At 40.3% G+C, this 20,367-nt stretch overlaps 1 pseudogene; it reads right to left on the bottom strand.

Annotated features, from left to right (window-relative positions):
• Positions 1 to 2,234: 2,234 nt before the first annotated feature.
• Positions 2,235 to 20,004, bottom strand: LOC112202790 (annotated as a pseudogene).
• Positions 20,005 to 20,367: the final 363 nt, after the last annotated feature.

The following is a 20,367-nucleotide window of genomic DNA, read 5'->3' as shown; positions in this document are numbered from 1 at the left end:
GTGTTATCCTCATTCATGTACTCAAACTGGAGGGCCATCTTCATGTGGCGCTTCATCAGGGTAAATGCCCTGGAATTATCTATCTCAGTTTGAGGGCCTTGAGTGGTTCTTTTAGAACAAGACTCCTGGATTGTAGGCAATAAATCAAGTGCAATTAGGTGGAGCTCAACATTTTGAGTCCACATGAAAATTCCGTGCCCGTAGAATCCAATGGAATAAAATCGAGCTCGTTCAAGTCTTACATCCTAAAAAGGAAAGCAAGAACGTATTAGTTTCGGAGTCAATGCTTCCACAAAAACTAATATGAGATTTCTGAGCAGTAATGCTACCAAGAAATCGATTTCCAAGAAATTTGGATTAGACCGAAACAATGATGTTTGAATGGTCAAAATAGATGCTTACGAACGCTCTTAGTCCGTAGCTTACGAACGCTCTGAGTTTGTTAAATCGATGCTTATGGATGCTCTTAGTCCGAAGTCTTACGAACGCTCTTAGTCCGAAGTCTTACGAACGCTCTTAGTTCGTTAATTGCGTGAATCCCCACGATTCCGCTTTTCAAGAATCGAACCCACGTTATAAGAAAGGTGGGATGTAGAAGAAGGGAGGTTGCAAGTCCCCGAAGAAAAAGAAGGAGAAATTAAAATTCGGAAAACAGGAACTTTAATTTAAAATCTTACTTGTTGAATATTCGGAGCAGATTCTGTTCTGAACAGCTTGTACTTCGATTGGTGTACAGATCTCAATATAACTCCGATAAGGCTGAAATTCGGAGGTTAGATGGAAGAGACAGATACGAACAACTTTGATGAAGAAATTTTTTCGATCTGAGCTTCCGAACTAGACGTTTCAAGGCTTGCAAGTAGACGGACGTGCACAGGAAAGAGGAAGGATGCAGTTGGTGTGCGTTGGTGCTGCAGGGGCAGCAGACTTGCAGCGGTGCTGCAGGGGCAGCAGGGATGCGTGCGCAGGGGCAGGCACGCAGGTGAGGCTAGCGTGGGCTAGGAGCTGCGGTGATGAAGAAGATTTCGGGTTTTTGAAGATTTTTCTGTTTTGGTTTTTTGTTTTGTGGTTAAACCTCGTACTGATAACGTGTTTTAGGAAAATAAATTTGAGAGAGAATTTGTAGAGAGAATTGTCATCATATTATTGAGAATAGGAGCCCTATATATAGGGATTACAAAGTACTAGTTCTAATGTTACAAGGAATATCAATCCGTGTAGGATTGAGAAATCTAGAACCTTCTCTCCTATTCCTACTCCTAGTTTGATAAGGCACACTAAACTTGATATTCCTTCAACACTAATTTCATTTTATCTCTATTATCTTTACACCTTAAATCAGTCGTGTCTCTTTCTAATTTCATCACATATATCTATGACATTCCAATTTAATTAATCTTGTCAAATCATTAATTTTTCCATCAATTATTTTATAAATTGAAAACATAGATCTAATGAGCTCCTTTGTAGGATGATGTATCACTAATATATTCCACAAGGGTATACTTGATGAAATTAGATGTGCAAGGGCACCCCTTGTTTGAATACCTTTTATTAACCGTGTTATTTGGCAGAGTAAAATACAACCCTATTATTTTACCACCAAATATTGTGGTGGTAAAATATTTGGTCATTAGATGTTTCATCCCCTGAGAAACTAGAATGATCAGATCCAAATGAATGAATGTGAAAAAGGGTGATGATAACTTCTGTTTTTTAACCCACTGGAATTTGGTACAAAAAGTGATAAGATATCATATCATAATATCATAGTGTGATCGAAGTACCAACCAACTGAGAGCTTGAAAGTACCTCTTTCATCCCGAAAAAGAAAAATGGAGAGCTCCCCATTTCCAATCTATACAAACAAGCCTAATTTCAAGACCCCTCATTGTGGAACCCAAATTAGGATATGTGGACATACAAATCAAGAGGCCCGATTAAGGTGTAGCTTTACACTTTTTGCTAACAAAAATTGATAAAGGTGGATATTCAATAATAAAAAATAAAAAAAGCTACTGTTGCCATTTAAAAGAAGATAGAATAAGATGATCAATTTTAATCGACTTTGGTTCAGAAAGTAGAGATTAGTATGATAAAGTTCTTGTAACACTACAGTTTCGGATCAAATCATTTGTATGCCCTTGACAAATGATTTTATCCGAAACCTTGACAATATCAAAGATCATGATGTACTTTGTAGCATGGGTTTGGTTTGATTGTCAAAAGAACAACACCAACACTGAACTCTGAAGATTCTGATCATTGAAAAAGAGCATACTTTAACATTACATTCAACCGATAGAGAGAATAAGGATTACATTAAGAACAAAATCAAATCGATACAATGTTTTTGCTATCAACCATCTTCTAAGGTGACAGTTAACTCATTGTTTGAAACTGTTTCTGGTTTTCTTGAAGAATTAGAAGCCCTGCTAGAACTAGAAGGGCATCGCCTAATTAACAATGAAAGCGGGTTGTTTAGGGGTTGGAATTGTTGCAGTTTCACTTCCGAGCATGAAAACCACTTGTGACATGGTTGGCCAATCACCTGGATCTTCTTGTACACATAAGAGCCCAACATTAACACACTTGAAGTACTCATCCTTGTTGCAGCTGTGACCAAGTGTTTGTTCTAGCAAATATAATGCCTTTTGTTCTTTCCACAAATGCCATGCCTGGTATAAATTTACAAAAGTAAGGTGTTATGATGTAAGGATGACATTAAATATTAGCTAGCCACTATGAAATGTTTCTATCACTCACATAGCCAAGAAGACTCAAAGATCTTTCAGGCTGATAAAATCCTGTGTTCCTGTTCCCAGTGATGATTTCATCACAACTACACCAAAGCTAAAAACATCAGATTTTACCAAGAATAACCCATCTAATGCATACTCTGGAGACATATAGCCGCTGCAATAAAAGAATGTGGAGTCAGTGCATATATTTTATATACTAGAAATGCAGACCCTTTTGTGGTTTTTGGTTGAGAAGTGACCAAGAATTAGCTGATGAAAACCATAAACACCATCTAGATAAACTTACTATGTTCCCACTACTCTATTGGTGTTTTCTGAAGTTTCATTGCCTCCAAAGATCCTTGCCAAACCGAAGTCTGATATTTTGGGGTTCATCTCTTCACCCTGTAGAATGTTGCTGGTTTTCAGAACTCTATGAATAACCCTTAATCTAGAATCTTGGTGAAGATAAAGAAGCGAGCAATTCCTGAGATGATGTTAAAGCGTGTATTCCAGTCCAATGATACACATACTTTTCGATCTTTCAAGGCATTATTTTTCATCCAAGAGAATTACGTTTAAATTAGTATTTATAAATCAATATTGTAGGATATCATGCAATGTGAATTTCTGGAGATCAAAGTAGAGACTAACCAAAGATGAAAGAGTCTAAGCTTTTGTTGGCTTCATAGATTAACATCTTTTCATCTCCCTCAGCACAATAGCCCAAAAGTCGAACCAGATTCCGATGTTGAAGTATGGCAATTAACAAAACTTCATTTTTGAATTCCTCTAAGCCTTGGCCTGAACAACTCGAGAGCCTCTTTACAGAGATTTCTTCTCCTCCCGGAAGCTTACCCTGATAGTACAAGTCAAACATAGTTCTATTATTCATCAGGAACCGGTTAATATTACCCCCTGACGTGTATATATTAAAGGGACATTACCTTGTAAACAGGACCAAATCCTCCTTGTCCAAGTTTGTTTGCATTGGAGAAGTATGTTGTAGCTACCAGTATGCTTTCCAAATCAAAAGAGGGTACATCAATGCCCTCCGTATCGTCATCCTTAAATCGGCCTGATTCAATCAAGTTCTTGACTTTTCTCTCACTGTCATGTTGAACACTTTTGAAGATTTGCCCTGCCTTCTGATAGAATAATTCAAGGAAAACTTCATCAGAAACAATCTAGATCATATCAACGAAGCTGTAAACAGACTACTGTGGTGTATATATGCTAGTTACCTTGTGTCTTAATGCACCTTCTTCTCCATATATAAGCATAAACAAAGGTACTTGAAAGAATTGCTAGAACAGCTACACTTATTCAAGTTACTGCAATGATTAGAGCCAGGGTCATCTTCCCTTGCTCACCAGTTTGCTTTCTGTGGCCAACTTCTGCAAAAATTAGAGAACAAATCAATCATTGGTCTTCTGCAATTAAAAATGTATGTGGTTTTATCAGTATGTAATACAAAGACAGATAAGTTATTGTCACGCCAACTTGATTCTAATTTTGAAGATAGATACATGAATAAAAGACTCTGTTTTCACAAAAGCCAAATTCTATCTCATTTTAGCAAATTTCATTTGTATCCATACATTATCTCTCATTTACCACAAGTAAATCATGGCATAGTTTGGCACAGTATAAGCATGCTTACCTTGAGTACAATTTAAACTCCTGCTATCCCATTTTGAGTTTGCAGGGCAAAGACACCTATTCTTCCCATCTAGAGCAGCATCACATATCGAACGAGGCCAGTCCTTGCAGTCTGTAGATGAGGAACAAGGTGGTTCCAAGGGTGACTTCCAAGCAACTTCAACTTCATATCCTCCTTTAAATGACAAGTCAGGACTAAAACGGGTTGGATCAGCATTGCACATGTTTGTCACATTATATGGAGAAGATTGGATGAGCTTCAGAAATTTTTTATCTCTACATTCATCTGCATCATTAGCTTGGATGACAAATGTTTGTGTGTCCGCGTTGATGCTTGTGACATGGTAGGTGCCGCTTGGTGCCTCAAAGCTCAGCTGGCCAGTTGAAATATTGCAGTGGAAACTATAGTAGGTGACATCACCACACTTTGGTCCAGTGCTTAAGGGATAAGGGATCAGGTTTGTGCCACAACTTCCACAGCTCCTCGCTGTTGATTCTGCGAAAATATAATTCTTGAAATTTAACACTAAAGAACAATGGTTTGGCCTAAGTGATTCTCTAACAAAGGTCATGTAACACATGATGACAATCGATCTAAAATAGAATGTAACGGGTTCATTAGTCATATGAATGAGCTACAACTCCATATAATCAGAAAAGCCAGTATCTTAATATTGTCTAATTAGTTTAGACAAGGTTGGAGCTCAAGTTAGCTTCTGACTTAAGACCAATTGCTTTGTGCAATGTGGTTTATAAAATTGCCTCTAAGGTTTTGGCCAACAGGTTGAAAAGGATACTCCCTGACATCATTTCTCCATTACAAAGTGCTTTCGTCCCAGGAAGACTTATCTTTGACAATACTTTAGTGGCTACTGAGGTAGCACACTTTATGAAGAAGTTTTGAAGTCAGGTAGACGGCTTTTTCTCTTTAAAGATGGATATCTCTAAGGCATATGCCAGACTTGAGTGGAGTTATTTGGAGGCTATTATATGGAAACTTGGTTTTTGCAGAGCATGGGTGGATGTGATTTTGGCTACTGTTAAGTCTGTAAGCTACTCTATTCTAATCAATGGCATTCCTACTGGTTTTATTTTGCCTACAAGGGGTATCAGACAAGGGGACCCTTTATCCCCTTATCTTTTTATCCTTTGTGCTGAGGGTCTCTCTGCTTTAATTTCTTCTTCTGTTCAGAATGGGATTATCAGAGGCCTTACGATGTCACCTTCTGCTCCGACCATACACCATCTGTTATTTGTAGATGGTAGATTTCTGTTCGGGGAAGCTTCTGTTAGAGAGTGTCAAGCCTATAAGAACATTCTTGCTATCTATGCTCGGGCTTCAGGTCAAAAGATTAATTTGGAAAAATCTAGTGTGGTTTTCAATGGTAATGTGGGCTTGCAATCTAGGAATCACTTAGCAACAGTTTTGGGTATTAAATGTGTCAAGGAACATGGTCTGTATTTGGGTTTACCTATAAATGTTGGACACAACAGAACAGCCATTTTTGCCTATTTGAAGGAGCGGCTCACCAAGAAACTAATAAGTTGGAGATCAAATCCTAAATGCTGGAGGTAAAGAACTTCTCATTACTGTTGTTGCTCAGCCCTTACCTAACTATGTTATGAATTGTTATTTGCTTCCCGAATCTCTTTGTGATGATCTTCAGCAGCTCTGTTCTCAATTTTTTTTGGGGAAGTATTGATGAAAAAAGAAGGATTCACTGGAGGTCTTGGGAAAGAATGTGCCTCCCCAAAGAACAGGGTGGCTTGGGGTTTAAGCATCTCTTAGCCTATAATCTAGCCATGTTATCAAAACAAGGGTGGCAGTTACTGTCCAATCCTCATTCACTTATAGCTCAGGTTTACAAAGCGGTCTACTACCCTAATGGGTCTTTCCTTACTACTGATATGGGAGATAGGCCTTCTTATTCTTGGCATTGCATTATGGAGGCAAGACCAATACTCCAAGCCGGATTGTTTTGGAGAATTGGTAATGGTACTTCTGTGAAAATTTGGGATGATGAGTAGATTCCAAATGTTGCAGCTTACTCACTAGTTAGACCGCTTGATACTATGTTTGAGACAGTTTTAGACCTGTTGGATACAAGTTCATGGTCCTGGGATCCTGTTGCTGTTCATGCTTGTTTTGACAATGATGTAGCTATGAATGTTCTTTCTATTCCCTTGAGTAGACGCTTTGCTTCGGACAGGGTTGCATGGAAACTTGACAAGAGAGGTTACTTCTCAGTTAAGTATGCGTACACGATTGCTTGTGAATTTTCCATTGGTAACATCTTTGCTTCATCATCAACTGTCGACCCTTATGCCCCACTATGGAAGGCTTTGTGAAAAGCTAAGGTACCCAACAAGGTGGCTATATTTGGTTGGCGAGCAGCTCACAACCTTCTTCCCACTAGGGTGGCTTTGACTTTGAAAGGCTACACGGGTGAATTGAATTGTGTCGTGTGTTCACAGGAAGTTGAAACACTTGAACACTTATTCTGTGATTGCTATATTGCTCGTGCTAATTTGTCTGTGTGTTCTTCTCCAAGTCGACAAAGGTCAGATAAAAATTGGAGCCCTCCTGTTGGTGACACTTTGAAACTAAACGTAGATGGTGCCTTTATGCCTTCTATTCCTTATGGTGGTATTGGGGGTGTTCTTAGGAACTCTCAAGGGCTATTCATTGCTGCTTTCTCTTACAGGATGAACTTTGTTAGTTCTGCATTACATTTCCGAGCTGCTGGCTTTAAAACAAGGTTTGCTATTCCTGCAAGTCGTGCAAGCAACAAAAGCAGTGGTTGAAATTGACTGCCTAGTAGCAGTGCAGGCTATCAACAACTGTAGAATCGCTATAAATCTGTATGTAATTAGGATATCCTGTAATTATGGAAAGTTTGTTTCCTATTAGAGTTAGACTACTACTTTGTACTTGTATATATACCCGCATTGTGGGATGAATAGAATCATCGAATTAACCCTGAATTGAAGTATTCTTTTCTACTTGGTATCAGAGCAAGTTCAATCCTTTGAACTTGTGCTGCATCCTTTGAATCCTAAATCCCGAAGAACACCACAAACCGCTGCGTACCACCATCGTTGAAATCAAACCATCATGAATTTCAAACCACCATCACCCTACCTTTTTTCGATATATTTTTTTTTTTTCCAAAACATTCATATCCATCTTGACCCTTGAAAATCTAATCCTGCGAGAATCATGAATTCCTCAATGATGCAATCAGAGAAACAGGCTATGGGGCATTCGGTAACTACCGAATTTTCTGTTATGGCTCAGCGCAAATAGGGTCCTCCTCCAAGCTTCTCAGGACCTTCTCCATGCTATGCTCTGGGTAAACCAAATCCATATGCAAACAATAGGTGTATTATCTGTGGGGAATTAGGTCATAGCAAGGAGAGGTGCTATGAAGTGATTGGTTACCTTGATCGGTGGGACTTCACCAAGAAACCGCGAAAGAATCTGGGCAAGGCCGCTGTTGCTACTACAGAGGAAGTTTACCAGACAATGCCTTCACTAATGTAGCGCAGTCAGGTATGAAAGGTAAGGTTACTTTTAATAGTACATGCATAATTGATACAGGTGCATCTGACCATATGACCAATGACCCAAGTCTTGTGAAAAACCTTAGACGATCCCCTCAAGACGTTGTTTCTACTGCTGATGGTACTCCAACTCCAGTCACCGAAGAAGGTTCTATTACTTTATCTGATACCTTAACCCTTGAATCTGTCTTAGTTGTTCCATCACTAGCTTATAATCTCCTATCTGTATCTCAAATTATTTTAGCTCTTGCATGTATTGTGACCTTCTATCCGTTTTTCTGTGTGTTTCAGGACATTCTGACTTGACGGATTCTTGGTTATGGTGTTAGAAGGGGGAATTATACTATCTGGATCTAACAGAGACTGGAAACAAATAGAAGCATCTTTTGGGACAAGCTAATCAGATCAACGAGGTAGAAAATGCGAAGGAAGCTATATGGTTATGGCATCGCCGTTTAGGTCATCTATCTTTTAGTTATCTTAAGAAGCTGCAACCTCATTTGTTTTCAGTTGTTAGTGATTTGGATTTCCACTGTGACATTTGTGAACTGGCCTAGAGTCACCGTATTTCATATTCACCAAGTCTTAATAAAAGTCATATTCCTTTTGTGAAGATTCACTCTGATGTCTGGGGTCCTGCGAAAATTCTTTCTCTTTCTGGAGCTCGGTATTTTGTAACGTTTATTGATGATTTCCCTCACATGACATGGGTGTCATTACTGAACAATAAGAGTGATGTATTTGGAATGTTTACCGAATTTCACAAAATGGTGGCAACTCAGTATCAACAATCCATCAGAGTGTTTCAGTCTGACAATGGTGGAGAGTTTGTGAATGGCCCTATGATTGAGTTTTGCCGGTCACATGGAATTTGTCATCAAACCTCTAATTCTTATACTCCTCAACAAAATGGTTTAGCAGAATGGAAGAACAGGCAGCTGATGGAAGTTATTCAAGCTTCCTTGTTTGGCATGAATGTACCTCGATCCTATTAGGGAGAAGCAGTGAAATAAGCAGCATATCTTATCAACCGTACTCCTTCACGTGTGATTGAGTTTCAAAATCCTCATCAGAAGCTTCATTCACTTTTGACCATCCCTTCTATGCCTCATTTGGAGCCTCGGGTGTTTGGGTGCATAGCTTATGTTCATATTCCCAAGCCTCAACACAGCAAGCTTGATCCCTGTGCCAGTAAGTGTATATTTGTTGGTTATGCTGACTTCCAGAAGGGTTATCGATGTTATGATCCTCTTACTGGCACTATACATGTCTCTCTTGATGTTGCTTTTCGTGAATCTGAGCCTTATTACTCAGGGGGAGCTTCTCAATCTTCCCTTCAGGGGGAGAGAGGTTGTGAAGGGAATCCTCGTTCTATTATTGATTTTGATGTCTTTGAAGACTTGAAAAATTTGGAGGAACGATTTGAAGGTAGAAATTCGGAAACAGAAAGTGCATTGACCGAACAGAGCATTGTGAATTCCGAAACAGAAAATGCGACTGCTGAACAAAGTGTAGTTGCCGAACAGAGCATTGTGAATTTCGAAACAGAAAATGCGACTGCTGAACAGAGTGCAGTTGCCGAACAGAGCATTGTGAATTTCGAAACAGAAAATGCAACTGCTGAACAGAGTGTTGTGAATTTTGAAACAAAAAATGCAACTACCGAATAGAGCGTTGTGAATTCCGAGACAGAAGAGACAACTTTTATGGATAGTTTGAATCAAAATCAAGACGTATCTGAAGCTCACACACAAGATATTCCCCCTTATGCATCACTAACTGAAGATCCCGGTCAGAATGATCCAACTCAGGTACCCTTAAACTTTAATGAGTCTTCTGGATTAGAAATTGTAGAACCTAGGAAATCATAAAGGGTTACCAAGGGAATTCCTAAGAAACAATATGAACCAGATATGAAAGCCAAAGCTAAATACGCTATAGCTAATTTTATGTCTAATCATAGGATTTCTGGGTCACATGCACTTGTTGTTGATCAATTATCTACTATATCTATTCCTAGTAATGTGCAGCATGCATTGATGGATCCAAAATGGACAAAGGTGATGAATGAAGAATTGGAAGCTTTTTAAAAGAATGCAACATGGGAGCTAGTACCTATGCCGGTTGGAAAGAAGACTGTAGGATGTCGTTGGGTATTTACTGTGAAGCTTAATGCAGATGGAACTATTAATAGATACAAGGCGAGGTTGGTTGCCAAAGGGTATACACAACGCTATGGGATTGATTATGAGGAGACTTTTGCACCTGTGGCAAAGATTAATACTATTCAGATTCTAATCTCACTTGCAGCAAACAAAGATTGGCCCTTGCACCAGTTTGATGTGAAGAATGTGTTTCTTAATGGGAATTTGGAGGAAGAAGTGTACATGGATGTGCCCCTATGTGTTAAGAATTACCCAAGTGACGTTGTCAAGGTGTGTAAATTGAAGAAGTCTTTGTATGGTCTGAAGCAGTATCCAAGAGCTTGGTTTGGAAGATTTTCAAAGTCCATGAAAGCCTTTGGATATAGATAGAGCAATTTTGACCATACCTTGTTTATCAAACGCAAGAATAGTAAGATTACAGCTCTTATTGTGTATGTTGATGACATGATTGTTACAGGGGATGATCCGAAATAGATGAATGAATTGCAAAAGTATCTGTCAAAGGAGTTTGAAATGAAAGATCTGGGACAACTGAAGTATTTTCTGGGTATTGAAGTTGCAAGGTCTAAGAAGGGGATTTTGCTTTCACAAAGGAAGTATGTCCTTGATTTACTTGCTGAAACGGGGATGCTGGACTGCAGACCAATGGAGACACCCATTGAGATGAATCACAGACTTGCTATTTAACCTGATCAAGTTCCAACTGATAAAGGGAGGTATCAATGTCTTGTAGGAATGTTGATTTATCTTTCACATACTAGACCTGATATTGCTTATGTTGTGAGTGTTGTTAGTCAATTTATGCATTGTCCTAGTGAAGAGCATATGGATGCAGTCTTTCGTATTTTGAGGTACTTGAAGATGGCACCAGGTAAAGGGTTACTGTTTCAGAAAAAAGATGAATTGGAAGTTGTTGGGTACACAGCTGCAGATTGGGCTGGTGATAAAACTGACAGACGTTCTACATCTGGGTACTTCACTTTTGTTAGAGGGAACCTTGTCACTTAGCGTAGCAAAAAGCATAAAGTTGTTGCCAGATCAAGTGCAGAAGCTGAGTTCCGAGGTATGCCACACGGAGTCTGTGAAATGTTGTGGATTCGTAATGTCTTGAAAGACTTGGAATACAAGCTTAAAAAGCCTATGGATTTGCATTGTGATAATATAGCTGCCATTGAGATTGCACATAATCCAGTTCAGCATGATAGAACAAAGCATGTGGAGGTTGACCGTCATTTTATTAAAGAAAATCTTGGTAGAAAGGTTATTCGCTTTCCTTTTGTAAACTCAGAGGAGCAATTAGCTGATGTTCTTACTAAAGGAGTATCCAGGAAGGTATTTGACAGTTCAGTTGACAAGTTGGGCATGATAGACGTCTATGCACCAACTTGAGGGGGAGTGTAGAATCGCTGTAAATCTGTATGTAATTAGGATTTTATTTAATTAGGATATCCTGTAATTATGAAAAGTTTGTTTCCTATTAGAGTTAGACTACTCCTTTGTACTTGTATATAAACCCGCATTGTGGGATGAATAAAATCATCGAATTAACCCTGAAATGAAGTATTCTTTTCTACTACAACGATGTGGATGACCTATCTCCTCTTAGTGCTTTAATTGCAGAGGTTAAAGGTCTGGTACTTTCTAGTGATGATATATATTAGGTATGCCTCTCGTCAGGCTAATACAGTAGCTCATAGGTTTGCTAGTCATAGCTTTGATTCTAATGTTCATCATGAATAGTTTGTAAATGCTCTAGACTTAATACTGGATGCCCTCGTACAACTCCAGACTTAATACTGGATGCCCTCATGTACGATTTTCATCGTACTCATTAATAAAATCCTTTCTTTTCAAAAAAAGGTTGGAGCTCAATTTAGAGTAGATTAATGCTTACTGAGTGGCCTACATTTTATTATTAATGTTTAAGACCACTGATATGCACATCACATCTGATTCACATATCATTTCATTGAACAAAAAAGAATATGTAGACCTCTTACTATATATAAAGCAGTTTATTATCTATTAATTATAAAAATGTTTTAGGAAATTGGAGAGTGAATGGAAATTGGAGAGTGAATGAGTGATTTATTCTTCTCACAATGGAGGGTTTATATAGGGATACAAAGTAGTGTGAATTACCCTACAAACAATATCATATTTGTTACCAAACTTCTCCACTTCTCAAGTGCTTACCAAACATACTCCATGATGTAGACATTTATACATTTACTACAACAAGTGCTTACCAAACATACTCCATGATGTAGACATTTACATTTACTACAACACTCCCCCTTGGATATTTCATGTTAAGAGTAATGTCTTGGTGGTGCGCTTCTAAGTTGCCTCGTTAAAAACCTTGCCAAGTAATAAAACTCTGTGAGAAAAAACAACCTTGGTCGAAGGAGAAAAAGAGCACAACGCGCGTTCAGTGTGGAGTTTGCTTCTGGATAATCCCCTGATTTAGACTCTTCGTGGTGCTTCTCTCGTTGCCTCATTAAAAACCTTGCCGAGTAACAAAAACCCAGTGGGACAAAAATAACCTCGGTCGAAAGGGAAAAAGAGCACAACACACCCTTCACGCTTCGAGATGAACATATAGACATCTCCCCCTGATGTCTGCGCCTCCCCCTGATGACAACGATCATGGGAGTTCAGATAATTTCCGCAAGCCAATTCTTGCCACATGTTTCTCGAACGTGGATTTGGGCAATGACTTAGTGAACAAGTCTGCCACATTGTCCTCAGATCGAACCTGGCTTACTTTGATCTTGAGGAGCATTTGTTGTTGCTGATTATAGAAGAATTTGGGCGATATATGCTTGGTGTTGTCGCCTTTGATGTAGCCTTGCTTCATTTGTTCAATGCAAGCAGCATTATCCTCATAAATGCTCGTTGGCTTATCTGTGGTAGACTTCAAACCACAATTGCTTCGAACGTGCGTAACTATGGATCGAAGCCATATACATTCACGAACTGCTTCGTGAAGAGCAATAATCTCTGCATGATTTGAAGAGGTAGCGACTAGGGTCTGCTTTGTAGACCTCCAAGATATCGCTGTCTTTCCCATGGTGAAAACATAACCAGTTTGGAAGCGACCTTTGTGTGGGTCAGAGAGGTACCCAGCATCAGCAAAACCTTCCAAAACACTTATATCGTTTTGGGATGGGGAGAGGGAATGCAGTCCACCATGTGTGGCGTTCCTGACACTTGATGGGTCCGAATCCATCTTCTTTCTGTAGGGATAGAACAAGCCCATATCGATCGTACTACTTAGGTATCGAAAGATATCTTTAACACCAGTCCAATGGCGTCGTGTTGGCGCAGAGCTATATCTAGCTAGCAAGTTCACAGAAAATGAGATGTCTGGTCTCGTGCATTGTGTTAAGTACAATAATGCACCTATTGCACTTAAGTAGGGCACTTCTGCCTCTAGCACTTCTTCATTGTCATCTTTTGGACGAAATGGATCCTTCTTTGGATCAATACTACGGACGACCATTGGGGTGCTTGAAGGCTTAATTTTGTCAGTGTTGAAACGCCTAAGCATCTTTTGGGTATAAGCTGATTGATGAATCAGGATACCATCTCTACGGTGCTCAAGTTCTAAACCGAGACAAAACCGTGTTTTCCCAAGATCTTTCATCTCAAACTCGGATTTCAAGTGTTCAGCGGTTTCCCTTAATTCTTTAAGGGTGCCAATTATGTTCATGTCATCGACATAAACCGCTACTATTGCAAATCCGGAACTTGTCCTTTTTATGAACATACATGGGCATAGTTCGTTGTTGACATATCCCTTACCAATCAAGTAGTCACTTAGACGGTTATACCACATCCGTCCGGATTGTTTCAATCCATATAGTGAGCGTTTCAATCTAATTGCAAACGCGCTCCATGGATTAGAGCCACTTGATTTGGGTAATTGAATTCCATCTGGAATCTTCATGTATATCTCCGTATCTAGATCCCCATATAGATACGCAGTAACCACATCCATAAGCTGCATGTTCAGTTTTTCAGAAACTACTAAACTGACAAGGTAGCAGAACGTAATAACGTCCATTACGGGAGAATATGTCTCCTCGTAGTCGATTCCAGGGCGTTGTGAGAAGCCTTGTGCCACAAGGCGAGCTTTGTATCTTACAATCTCGTTTCTCTCATTACGCTTTCTAACGAATACCCATTTGTGACCAACTGGTTTGGTGTTGGGTGGTATTTGTACAATTTTTCCAAATACCCTTCTTTTCGTTAGAGAATCAAGTTCTGCCTGGATCACATCTTTCCATTTTGGCCAATCAGCTCTACGTTGACATTCATCAACGGAGCGTGGTTCGATGTCATCGGTCTCAATAATCTCACGCGCCACTGAATACGCGAATACATCATCAATGATGATGGAGGTTCTTTCCCACGTCTCATGTACACTAGTGTAATTTACAGAGATCTCTACGTTCTCAGGGATAGGTTCTGACATTGAGGCATCCCCCAATGATGTCTCTTGGACATAACCATAATCCCGAACATTCTCATGGGACGGATTTTGAGTATCGATGATCAAAGGATTTGTTTGTGCCTCATTCGCTCTTTTTCTAGGGCGAGTATCCTTTGAACCAATCGGTCTACCGCGCTTCCTTGCGGGACCTACGGCCATAGATGCCACATTATTGCCATGTTGGGCAATGGTGCCATCTCCTGGCGTCATAGGAGTGGCGTTATGTCCATTGTTCGGGACATCAATTCTTGCAGGCACGTTTGCAGCAGGTATGTGTGATCTCGTCACTTTAGCAACATCAGAAAACGCATCAGGTAAAGTATCTGCTACGTTCTGGAGCTCGATTATTCTTCGCACTTCAAGTTCGGACTGTGCGGTACGGGGATCGAGATGAGACATAGTGGGGACAGACCACGACAATTCCTGTCGTTCCTGTTGAACATCTGTGTTCTTATCTCCCCCTAACGATGGGAAGACTGTCTCATCAAAGTGACAATCCGCAAATCTAGCGGTAAAGAGATCGCCTGTCAAGGGTTCAAGATAGCGGACGATAGTTGGAGATTCATATCCAACATAAATGCCCATTCGTCGTTGTGGACCCATCTTAGTACGCTGTGGCGGCGTAATAGGCACATAAATAGCACACCCAAAAATGCGTAAGTGCGAGATATCAGGCTCGTACCCAGTTACTAGCTGTAACGCAGAGTAAGATTGGGTTGCAGTGGGTCGTAGACGAATTAGCGTCGCTGCATGTAATATTGCATATCCCCAAGCAGAAACAGGAAGATTGGTGTGCATTACCAATGTCCGTGCTATCATCTGTAGTCGTTTGATAGCAGCTTCTGCGAGACCATTTTGAGTATGAACATGGGGAACTGGATGCTCTACATCAATCCCCAGTGACATGCAATAGTCATCGAATGTTTTCGATGTAAACTCCCCAGCATTATCAAGTCGAATTGACTTAATTGGATGGTCAGGGTAGTGAGCCCGTAGACGGATAATCTGGGCGAGGAGTTTAGCATAAGCAGCATTTCGAGTGGACAACAGCGCGACATGTGACCAGCGTGTCGACGCATCAACCAATACCATAAAGTATTTGAAAGGTCCGCATGATGGTTGAATTGGTCCACAGATATCCCCTTGGATTCTCTGTAAGAACGGAATGACTATTTTAGGATCCTTTGCGTAGGACTGTCTCGGTCCTAATTTCCCGAAGGAACAGGCTTTGTAAAATGAGCGAGGGGCCTTAGAAGCAACCAATGAGGATTTTGGTTGGGCCTGAGCGTCAGTAGCGCTATTAGAAGCAAAATGTGTGACTACATCTCCCTCTATGGCGTTGTAGCCATTGGGAGGAACAATCATGGCGTTATGCTCATGGTTGGTGTCATTACATGGGACTTGGGCAGCCCTATGGCGCCCCAAGACGGCTGCAGCACCAGATGCTGCAATTGTTGCGGTCTTGTTAAGTCCAGGAATCAATTCTCGATTCTTACTTCTTCTCACTCTGAAGAATGGATGTCCGTGTGAAGTCTTTAGTATACAGAGCATCATATCACGACCAGGGTGCCCTAGTCGGTCATGCCAAAGCCAATATGTGTCAGAATCCAAGAGATCTTCTCTTATGACATTATTGGATTCAATTGGTCGAATTGTAGTGACATAAAGTCCACTAGATTGACACATAAGTTTCTCTAAGATGCGCTTTCGTCCACAATCATTAGAGGTAATGCAAAGGAACTCTTTTCCGTTCTCAGTATGCGTTTCCGCATGGAATCCGTTGGCTCTTAAATCTTTAAAACTCAATAAGGTTCGATTTGCCTTAGGAGCATAGAGAGCTTCAGTGACTTTAATCAAGGTGCCATTTGGCAATAGGAATTGGGCCATTCAATGTCCTTGAACTAAACCTGATGGCCCAGCCATCGTAGTCACAGTGGAATATGTAGGCAACATCTCTAAGAATAATTGCCTATGTCGTAGAATGGTGTGCGTAGTCGCACTATCTGCTAGACATTGTAGTTCATCCATTCCTTAAAAGAAAAGCTCGTAATTAAAAAAGGAGTCATAAAGGAAAGAACTCAACTTTTATTAATAAGCCAAACGGAATTACATCATCGTTTCTTTCACCAAAGAAAATGTAATCCAATAAACTTAGTTAATGCAAAGCAATGGTAGTCGTCTAACTCCTTTCGGTAATTCCAATGCAAAGGTGACCAGGTGAGTAGAGAGATGTTGGTAGAGCAAAGCTCGCTTAAGTACCATTTATCTCAAAACCTTCCTTGACATCACAATTACATTGAGTACCCCTACTTTGAAGAAAGATTAATACCATTGGCATCTACTACAGGATAATGTGGCGATTGCCTACATCTCTTGGAAAATGAAAAGACTTAATCAAAATCGCCAGTTTCTGGGTTTTGATTTTTGTCGTCTTCCACCCTTAGATCAAGATTACCATCTTGATCTTCTTGTTCCATGTAATTTGCCTCCCTTGCTTCACGATACATCTTGTATGCGTTTGCAACATTCTGGGATGCTTTACATGCCCTTGCCCAATGTTCAGGTAGTCCACATCGGAGACAAGCATCATTATGGTCAGGTTCCCTTGATCGAGGTGCTTTAGGAGCACTTTGAAAACGGTTGTTTCCCTTAGTGGTGTTACCACCATAACCGGAGGCTTGGCCTCGCTCTCTTCTTACACGTTTACCTCCACGGTTCCGTGCACGCCTATCTTGGCGGTTTCCTTCCTCTTTAGGGTCCTCCTTTGGAGGAGCGGGTCTAGTGTTATAGTTCTTCACAAGTATGTTGTCGTGCTTTTCAGCTACGTTCATGACACCAATTAGTTCATGAAATCTTGTGATGCGTCTAGCATTGACATCAATTCGATAGTTTTTGGCTATCATCAATGTAGAGACGGGGAAGGTGGAGAGAGTCTTCTCGATCAACATCGTATCAGTAATTTGCTGTCCATAGAATTCCATCATAGACTTGATACGAAGTGCTTCCGAATTGTAGTCAAGAACAATCTTGAAATCACAGAAGCGGAGGTTATTCCATCTCACTTCTAAGTCGGGAAGCAGGGAATCACGGACGTTGCCAAAACGCTGCTCGAGTTCTACCCATAGTTTTCTTGGGTCTTCCTCATTGAGGTACTCATTTTGGAGCGCGTCATTCATGTGCCTTGTCATGAGAATGATGGCTTTTGCTTCATTAGCCTCTCTCTTTGCTCTATTTGCTTCAAAAGCAAGAGCTTGTTGAGGAGTAAGCACGTCCTGACTTGGCTCTTGGATCGTACTCAGGATCCCATCAGCCTTAAGATGCTGTCGCACATCACGGATCCACTTGTGGTATCCTGCGCCTGTTGTCTCTAGTGGGTTGAAGCTCAACTTGTTCAGGTTACTCATCCTGAAGAACAACAAGAAAATAGGGTTAGTTTCGGAGCGAAAAAGGCTACCACGAAAAACTATAAACTTTCTGAGCGTAATCGCTTTCAAGAAATTAGGGATTTTCTGAGCGTAGTAGCTTCCAAGAAAATCTTGATTCCAAGAGGGGTTTTGGATTAAATCGAAACAATGATGTATGTGGTCGATTATTTTCTTCTCAACAAACTCTAAGTTTGGAGGACTCTACAAGCTCCAAGCTTGGAGTGAGCACGAACCCCCATAGTTCGGCCTTTTGGTCTCCCCTTAAGAATTGGCCTGAAAAAGTGTCCGGAAAGTCGCTCGAAAAGTGGCCGGAAAAGTCACCGGAAATTGTTAGGCTCGGCCGGAGGTGCTGCTTTCTTTGGCAGAAGAGTTCAGGTCTCAAAACAACTCCGATAAGGCTAAAATTCGGAGGTCAGATAGAAGAGACAGAGATGAACAATGTTGTTGAAGAACGTATTTTGATCAGAGGTCCCGAACAAAATGTTTAGGGGCGTGCAAGCAAGCTGATCTGCACAGGAACAAGCATGCTGAACAGCTCCAATTTTGAATGATGTACAGGTCTCAAAACTACTCCAACATGGCTGAAATTTGGAGGTCAGATAGAAAAGACATAGATGAACAACATTTATGAAGAACGTATTTTGATCAGAGGTCCCGAACAAAACTTTTAGGGGCGTGCAAGCAGGCTGATCTGCACAGGAATAAGCATGCTGAACAGCTCCAACTTTAAATGATGTACAGGTCTCAAAACTACTCCAACAGGGCTGAAATTTGGAGGTCAGATAGAAGAGACAGAGATGAACAACATTGATGAAGAACGTATTTTGATCAGAGGTCCCGAACAAAACGTTTAGGGGCGTGCAAGAAGGCTGAGGTTAGGGCTCGTGCTGATAACGTGTTTTAGGAAATTGGAGAGTGAGTGAGTGATTTATTCTTCTCACAATGGAGGGTTTATATAGGGATACAAAGTAGTGTGAATTACCCTACAAACAATATCATATTTGTTACCAAACTTCTCCACTTCTCAAGTGCTTACCAAACATACTCCATGATGTAGACATTTATACATTTACTACAACAAGTGCTTACCAAACATACTCCATGATGTAGACATTTACATTTACTACAACAAAAAACTAATTATCTTCAACAAATCTCCTGATACTTTACTATGGTCATGACTCAAGCATCTTTAATTAAAGAAAAAGAAACATACCTATATCTGAAACTGCTACACGAACCTGTAGATTCTGGCCACCGTCATAGTCCTCCTGAAGATTGGTGACATCTTGTGACCAAATCCAACATGTTGAATTACTACTCCCACCCGTTTTTTTGTTCTCCACCTCTTCATAGACATAAGCTTGACACACACAGTTGTTAAGGCACTCTACTCTGCATTCCACTTCACTTTTGGCATTAAATTGGGAATCTGGGTTTCCCACTTTCATCATCTTTAAGCTCAAGAATGTGTCACTCTCAGCATTGTTGTCACATAATGTTGACTTCCTAGTGCATCCGCCTGAATAATCTCCATGATTCCAATTATCAGGTGAACTAGGCTTAAAACCAGGCAAACACTTGCAGACCAAACCATTTTTGCTGTTACAGCTACCAAAATTTCCACATGCATTATACACACTACATCTATCTCTAGGATCTGCACATATCAAAGACCAAACCTTCTCACTATCCCACATCCGATACTGAATCTGGCCCGAAAAACTCATAACCAGCCATATAGAAGTGTATAATGAGGAGGTGAGATATGGCACAGAGTCATTGTGGACTGCTGTAGAGGTGAAGTTTGATAGCAAGTAGAGAATTGCAGAAGCCATCTCATCAGAACTAATGAAGTTGCCATATTCTTCACTCTTCCAAAGTCGGAAAATATTGAAATGTGAACGAACTGAACTTTCATTGATACATAAGGTTGTATCATGAATCATGGCTTTGGTTGGTGTTAGCAGTAGGTGATACTGTCACCGACTAGTTCTTCAATATGTGCTTCTGCTTTCTTAAGCCCACTGATTTTTGTGGTGCTTCATCGGAGCAGTAGGAAAGATAGTAGCCACTTAGAGATTCTCCTTTTATAAATTGTAGGAGAAGAGGAGAAACAGAGAGGGATAGAGATATATCTCCTCCCAGAGATCACTCGTAAGCATTTGCTTTTGTCATCATACATTGCCCATCAATTGCTTCCTTCTACCAACTCTTTATTTTCTCAAATTACTGCTATGCAAATCTGTAAGGCAAGATCCTTCCTTCGTCTTTGGTGTTCGATAATATACAGCCGAAGAGCAGTCTGGCTT

Source organism: Rosa chinensis, chromosome 1, assembly GCF_002994745.2.
Source record: "Rosa chinensis cultivar Old Blush chromosome 1, RchiOBHm-V2, whole genome shotgun sequence".
NCBI lineage: Eukaryota > Viridiplantae > Streptophyta > Magnoliopsida > Rosales > Rosaceae > Rosa > Rosa chinensis.
The sequence above is the reverse complement of the archived record's forward strand: the minus strand, read 5'-3'. Positions and strand labels throughout refer to the sequence as shown.